Below are 8,125 nucleotides of genomic sequence, written 5' to 3' on the forward strand. Positions count from 1 at the left end.
GATTGCGTTAATGCGTAGGCTAAGTTAAACAATTAATGTAAATTTATGTAGGATAATCATATTAAAAATGTATTAAATGCTAAAATTAAAATGTGTATTCGTGCTGATATATACATGCATACATAAGTGTGTGTGTGTGTGTGTGTGTGAGTGTGTGTAGATGTATGTAAAGTGTGAATGTATAGGCTATTACATCCTAAGAAAGATTGATATTCATTGATTTTTAGATGCAACCCCAACTCCAAACGTTCTTGGCAGCAGATCAAAACAAAATATAAAAATATAATTCAAAGTGGTGAGTATTTACCAAAACCTTTTATTACTTTTGTGAACATTTAATCACAAACACTTGTTTGCAGCAAACAGAAAAAAGTGTGACATAAGGAAAACTGGGGAGGGCCACCTCCTCCAGAATACACTGTGGCGGAGGAGTTGGCACTGAGTAACAACAAGGGGCGGCCGATTATGGATGGGATTGCAAGTGCTGTACAGTCTGACCCTGGTGCTGGCTCCTCTAAGCAAGTGACACTGGGTATGTGTGTGCAATGCATTACTAATGTTTTAAAAAAAAGTTAAATATGGCTGACTCTATGTTCTGCACAGTAGAGGGAAATACAGTGTCCCTGTTGAAGCCAGCACACATGCACACAGTCTCCTGCACAGAGGTCAGTACACCAGACAGAACACAATGAACATAACCTGCTTTATAACAATTTTGATTTAAATTGGCCTTCAATTTATAGGGTGAACCAAATGATGAAGACACTCTGTCTGTGTCTTCAGAGACAGTTGCTGAGGTGAATGCACTGGGCTTTTTATTATAGCACACATTTGAATGTCATAATTAAATGACTGGCTCTTACACATCTCTTTTATTTTTCACAACCTGCCCCAGAAACTGAAGCCTCTACCTCAATGGGCTTCAGAAGGAATGTGAACAAGGTAATGCTTTAAACCCTTAATTATAGTCAGTCCTATGTTTGTAGAAAGTCATGCCACTTTTTGTGATTTGATCAACCTCCAGAAAACGTGTAATGATTGTTTGTGGTGGAATTGTTTCAGGTGGAAACAGACTCAGTCAGGGCCCTTTACAAAAGGAGTCTAGAACTAGACTGTTCACTGAAGGAGCTGGACTGTGAGCTGAGGAGGCTCCAAATTAAAAAAAATTAAATTGGAGATCAAACAGCTGGAAAAAACAGATCTCAGTATGTGAACTTTTTTTTTTTTAACCAAGTTACCCTGTATGAACACTATGAATGTTTATTAATGTCATTTTTCTTTCTCTCTTTCCTCCCTAGCCACATGACCAATAAAACAGTTTGAGACCTATCAGCAGTGTCAGTGTGCTTTTATTAAGTAAAATATTGTGTTGTGATTGCATCTCTGACAGCTGCGCCAGCTGGGTGGTCAACTGTGACGGGGTCAATTTCATCAGGGAGAAGCTGGTTTTGTGGTGGTACTCGCTCCTTTCTGATAGTGGCTATATTGTGCAGAATGGCACATGCAGCCACTATCTGTGATGCCCGCTCTGGTGACACTCTTAAATGCCTAAGGCAGTTGAAACGTGCCTTTAGGATGCCAAAGGTCATCTCGATCTTGACCCTGGTTTTACTGAGGGCCACATCGAAGCGGTTTTGTGGCCCTGTCTGAGGGTCAGGATAGGGGGTTAGCAAAAACCTCTGGCATGCATAACCTCGATCTCCTACCAACAGGCCATCAAAAAGCCCTGTCATAGAACAGAAAAGGGAAAAATTGTGTAAGCTTTTCAAATTAAAACTTTAAAGTGTACTGTACCAATTTTAACTTGCCTTCCTCAAAGCGCTGACACAAAATAGACTCACGGAAAATTTGTGAGTCATGCACTGAGCCAGGCAATTTGGCCTCCAAACTTGTGATCATGCATTCATGATCACAAGTCATCTGCAGATGAAATGTACAGTAAATAATTGTCCTATCTGTTAGTTACTTATTTAAAGATTGATCTCAATGCAAATAAAAATAACTTAACATTTTTCAAATACCTGAACATTAAGGCTGTGAAAGGACTTTCTGTTCACATAATCTGCCTCATGTTCTCCTAGAGCTGTGGAGATTGCAACATGTGTGCAGTCTATTGCTCCTATGACTCTAGGGAATCCTATCATAGGAATTAAAAATATATATTTAAAATCATTCTTAACAGCTACTGTAGACTATTGCATTATATATTTCTAAGTATGAAATGTGCTTTTTTGCAGAAGAAAAAAAAAACGAACGTGAAAGGTTAAATTTGTTCATATGATGTCACCCAATCAAGATATCTTACCGGCAATTTTATAAAATCCCTCTTTTATGGACATGGTCGATAAATGTCCAGGGAACACAATGAAGCTATTTATGTACCCCTGCAGAGCGAGGACCACCTTGCGAATGGTCCGACAGACCGAGTTTTTCCCTAGATTCTCTGCATCACCGACCGCATACAAGTATGTACTACTTGTCAAAAAACGCAACGCAATACATACCATTTGCGGTACAGTAAGGGCATGGCTTCGACGAGTCACATTTGTTATGTGCGGCTCAAGAAGTTCACAAAGATAAGACATTCCTTCCGCGGAAAATCTGTATCTTTCATACAAGTAAGTATCGGGAAAGTCAAATGGATTTTGTCTGTCCCTAAAAACTCTTTCTCTACGAAGTGCTCGTCTAACAATTTGCGTGAAATGTCCACAGGATTTGGGAGAAAAGGTGAAGCCATTGCAGCAGAGAACAGACGCTGGGAATTAGTTAGCGTCACCTATATGTTTCTTTGCTCACAGCTGATTGGTCAAACTTCAGTCTGAGATCTTGAATCCAGAACATAACCTGCCCCGGAGCAGGTTAGCCGTGCAGCGTAAGATACCATGGCAACGAACACCGATTAAAGCCAAGCTACTTTCATAGTACCTAAAACCCAGGGTTGGCGGAAGCTAAACTGGAACATAGCTGGCTAGCCACCTAAACCGGCTTCATGGTACAGGCCCCTGTAGAATATTCTTTAATATCTAAAAAACAAAAAACAAAGACTGCACATCACTGAAGATTGAAGATTGAGAATCTGTGTCAAGGTTAATTTACATCAGATTTTAAAAGATTTTAAGAATTCTCAATTCAACAATTCTCTGAAATATTTAAAATCAATGGAACTGCATACATTAAAGTCTTTAAAATGTTGTAAAACTGCAGTGAAAATCCATCAAACATCATGGAATATTTATCGGAATGACTATGTGCACTAGGTGTAAATAGCACCTGTCACACAGCAGGTTCTATTTGCACTCCAATAGTCTGGTAGAAACACAGCAATAAAAGTCAAACTGCTCATTCAAGTTTTGTTGCAATAGCGTAGTTTGTAAAGACTGTCTTTATCAAGTGGATGTCCTGGGTTTTATTCCTTGTTGTCTTACTTTTCCCCATCCTGTCTCCTATCTTATTATTTCCTTTAATAATAAAAAAAATGTATATAAAGGTTTTTATTTATTTTTTGGACATGGTGGGGAGTTGAGAGAAAGGTTTGATGCGTGGCAAAATTAACCATGCTTTTACTATTGTAATATTGTAATAACCATGCTTTTTGGTGATATTTTTAATGCAATTAACTATAGTGTTCTATTGTAAAACCATGGTACATTTTTGTAAGGTAAAGTTAGGGTTAGGGTTAGGTTAAATGGTAAGAGTTGGTTTAGGGTGTCTGTGAGACTAATAAACCCAATAATCTCACTGCAGTGATGCCCCATATACTGTATGTTAATATTTATTTAGGAGTGCAAATAGCATCTAAATTATTTCAACTCAGTGCAAAGAATTATTTTGTTGCTATTTACACTTTTATTTACGCAAATAGCAAGCCATTGCCAATATTTATTGCTGGGGCTGTAACGTCTGATGATGGAAATTACAGGACAATCAGTCGCATCCATCAATTTTGCATCATAAATATGGTTGTTTATGTGACACCCTGTGTAGCATTTTGAACTTTGGAGTAATTTTAAAGGTGCACTCAGCAATGTTTTGTCATATAAAATGTTTTCCTCCTAAAGAAATGAACTGTCATTTTGAAACATATGAATGAAATCATTAAGACACAAGTCATATTAGTAACCTTATAAAAGATGTTTTATTCTACATGGAGAGGGTCCCCTCATGAAGGATGCCACGTTAGAATCACATGACCAGCCGAATACAACTCTTTCAATCTTAGTAACCACCCATCTCCGTCATTTTGTTGTAAAATTCACCCACTTTTCGAAAGAAGTTTCAATAGCCTCTCTTTCTCGATTTTTAATTTTAAATTAACTTTGCAAAATCAGCGTTGGTCATCGCTGCTTACACTGCAGATATACATTTTAGTGCTTAATAACGCATTAGTTACATGAACTTGAACATATTGGCACAAAACAAAAATATAGCCTTTTAGATAGCGTGACTTAAGGAAGGATCTTCTGATTGGCTTACTCATTTTGATAAGCATGCTTACCTTGTCTATTTGTAGTAGCGAGCGTGATTCAATTTGAATTAACGTACAGTGTTGAATGAAAAGGAGGTAAACAATGCTTTGAATCAGAGAAAGCATAATATAATGTGCTTATACCTGAGGGTGGTGCCAAAGCAAATAAATTAATAACTGTCTGCCCTTCTCAACTGAGATGAAAGATGACGAATTTGAATGAAAACAGTAGTTTATATTAACAATTATATTTAAATATTTCATAGTGCAATTTTTCTTTTCACCCTTCTGTTAGGTAAGCACTGCTTACATTGCTTATATGGACGACACATCCCTGTACTACATAGATGGTTTACCATATACATTGTTGAATACTTTTTGCTCGGTTGGGTGAGTGAGATGAGTTACATATTTGCTTCAGAGCCAGAGAGAAGCTGGGAGATTGTTGAAGAAATAATGTTATCCTGACAGCATAAATCAGCCATAAACAGGGGTGTAAAGTACCTAATGTGAATACTCATGTTACTGTAAATAAGTAGTTTTCCCCAGGAATTGTACTTTTCAAGTAGTTAAAATTTTGTTTAATTTTATTTTACTTGAGTTCATTTTAAGTGCTGTAACTGTACCTCCCACTTCCTCTCACAAACCCCTTTGAGGATCCGGAAAGCTCCCAAGCGTTCCTGAGACGGACGACCCAGGGACCAAGACGTTTGCTCCGGAGCTGGTAAGCAGACCACTCTGTCCCCCGGTGGAGGGCTGGGAGGAGAATCCTCAGTTAAGCTTATTTACTTTGCAGCACCCCCTTCTGGTTGCGGTACCCACAATCTCAATAAAAGAGCAATTCCCTTTGTCTCTGGGTCACCTGGCCCGCACACACCTCAACAGTCCCGGCACATTGGACGCAGACCTCTCGCCTCCAGCCCCACGACTTTTGTCCCCCTGCCAGACGGTTCTGACGAGTCTTGAGGACGCCTCCACGGGACCTCCTCCTCAGTCACTAACCCGCTCGCCACCGGGTGTGCGGAGCAAGGTAAGTGCTTCGAGTCTTCTCTCAGCACCAGAGCCTCGGGACGCATTTTCACCTCCCGACGCCACACTACCTACTCCAACCCACTGCGAAGCCCCGCCAGGTACGTCAAAAATAATCATCCCCCTAGTGCCCCTGGCACGGAGCTTGGACACGTGGCTCTCGCTTCCCAATACGTCACGCTGGCTGGCCAGGACCATTCGACTCTGTTATGCAATTCAACTTGCCAGCACCCCCCCCTCCCCCATTCGGGGGCATCCGCTTAACCACAGCACACGCGAAGATGCGAAATCCCTGCACGCGGAAATCACGATCCTCTTACTCAAAGACGCGATAGAACCTGTCCCTCCAACCGAGATGAAGAAGGGTTTCTATAGCCCTTCATCATACCAAGAAAGGTGGCGGCTTATGACCGATTTTGGACTTGCGAGTTTTCAACCAGACCTTAAACAAACTCCCGTTCAAAATGCTGATGCAAAGACACATTCTAACTTGCGTCCAGCATCTAGATTGGTTCGCAGCAGTAGACCTGAAGGACGCATACTTCCACATCTCAATATTGCCTCGACATTGACCCTTTCTACGGTTCGCGTTCGACGGCCAGGCGTATCAGTACAAGGTCCTCCCCTTGGGCATGTCCCTGTCCCCTCGTGTCTTCACGAAGGTCGCAGAGGCAGCCCTTGCCCCGCTTCGGGAAGCAGGCATCCACACTCTCAACTACCTCGATGACTGGCTCATCCTGGCCCACTCCCAAAAGTTACTATGCGCCCACAGGGACCAGGTGCTCAGGCACATCAGCCGTTTAGGGCTTCAGGTCAACTGTGAAAAGAGCAAGCTCACCCCGGTTCAGAGCATCTCTTTTCTCGGCATGGAGTTAGACTCAGTCTCAATGTGCAGTCACTGCTGAAACGCCAAATAAGTGGGGCATATGGCGTCCTCCGCTGCGGTCGCGCCGCTGGGGTTGATGTATATGAGACCGCTTCAGCACTGGCTCCAGACTCGAGTCCCCAGATGAGCATGGCGCCACGGCACACACTGTGTGTTCATCACCCCCGCCTGCCGCCAAACTTTCAAACCCTGGACAGACCTCTGCTTTATACGAACAGGAGTCCCCTTGCAGCAGATGTACCAATGCGTCCTGGTCACCACGGACGCCTCCAAATTGGGTTGGGGCGCCGTGTTCAATGGGCACGCAGCCGCAGGCCGTTGGAAAGGGGCCCCGCTGTACTGGCACATCAACTGCCTAGAGTTGTTGGCTGTACTTTTTGCCCTGCGGAGGTTTCTCCCACTAATTCAGCTCCCTTCACATGTCACAACTTGCACGTCGTCTCCTCCTTTGGAGCCAGCAGCAACTCAAGTCGCTGCGTGTCCCTCACATCCCGGGAAATCTCAACATGGTAGCGGACACGCTATCACGACAACGCTTGCCCAGTGGAGAGTGGAGGCTTCAACCCCAGTCGGTCCAGCTGATTTGGGAACGGTTCGGCAAGGCCCAGGTAGACCTATTTGCCTCCCGAGAGACCTCCCACTGCCCGCTCTGGTACGCCCGAACAGAGCCTCCCCTCGGGGCAGACGCACTGGCACACAGCTGGCCCACGGGGTTGTGCAAGTACACATTTCCCCTAGTGAGCCTGCATGCACATGTGCTGTGCAAGGTCAGGGAGGACGGGGAACAAGTCATTCTAGTGGCTCCCTATTGGCCCACTCGGACTCGGATCTCGTACTCTTCACAACAGCCCCTCCATGACAAATCCCCCTTAGGAAGGATCTTCTTTCTCAGGGAGAGGGCGCACTCTGGCATCCGAACCCAGACCTCTGGAACCTCCACGTCTGGCCCCTGGATGGGATGCGGAAGATCTAGCTGATATACCACCTGCTATCATAGACACAATCAACCAAGCCAGAGCTCGCTCTACCAGGCAACTTTAAGCCATGAAGTTACGCTTGTTTGCCAATTGGTGTTCTTCCCAGGCTGAAGACCCACAAAGGTGCGCAGTTAGGTCAGTGCTTTCATTCCTGCAGGAGAGGTTGGAGGGGAGGCTGTCCCCCTCCACCTTGAAGGTGTATGTAGCTGCTATCGCGGCCCACCACGACGCAGTAGACGGCAAGTCTTTGGGTAAGCACAACTTAATTATCAGGTTCCTAAGAGGCGCCCGGAGGATAAATCCCTCCCGGCCGAGCCTGTTCTCCTCCTGGGATCCCTCAGTGGTCCTCTCAGGCCTTCAGAGACCCCCCTTCAAGCTGCTACAATCAGTTGGACTCAGGGCCCTGTCGGGGACCTGCAAGCATTCTCTGTCAGTGACACCTGCCTGGAATTCGGTCCGGCAGACACTCACGTGATCCTAAGACCGCGACCGGGCTACATGCCCAAGGTTCCTACCACTCCCTTCAGAGACCAGGTAGTGAACCTGCAAGCGCTGCCCTGGGAGGAGGCAGGCCCAGCCCCTTCGTTGGGTAACACCCAATACCTTTGAGAGATTTTACAATCTCAGGGTTGAGTCAGTTTCGTCCTGTGTTTTCTCAGGTCCGAGCCGGTAGAACTCGGTACATGCTGACAAACTGACCGGGTGGACCGCTTGCACCTAGCATCCTTTCCCTCCGCTGAGGTAATACTGTGCGCTTTTACCCCAGGA

The 8,125-nt window shown here is 44.5% G+C and overlaps 1 pseudogene; it reads right to left on the bottom strand.

The window, feature by feature from the left end:
* Positions 1–1,352: 1,352 nt before the first annotated feature.
* LOC127655242 (putative nuclease HARBI1) lies at positions 1,353–2,737 on the bottom strand (annotated as a pseudogene).
* Positions 2,738–8,125: the final 5,388 nt, after the last annotated feature.

Source organism: Xyrauchen texanus, chromosome 2, assembly GCF_025860055.1.
Source record: "Xyrauchen texanus isolate HMW12.3.18 chromosome 2, RBS_HiC_50CHRs, whole genome shotgun sequence".
NCBI classification, from domain to species: Eukaryota; Metazoa; Chordata; class Actinopteri; order Cypriniformes; family Catostomidae; genus Xyrauchen; species Xyrauchen texanus.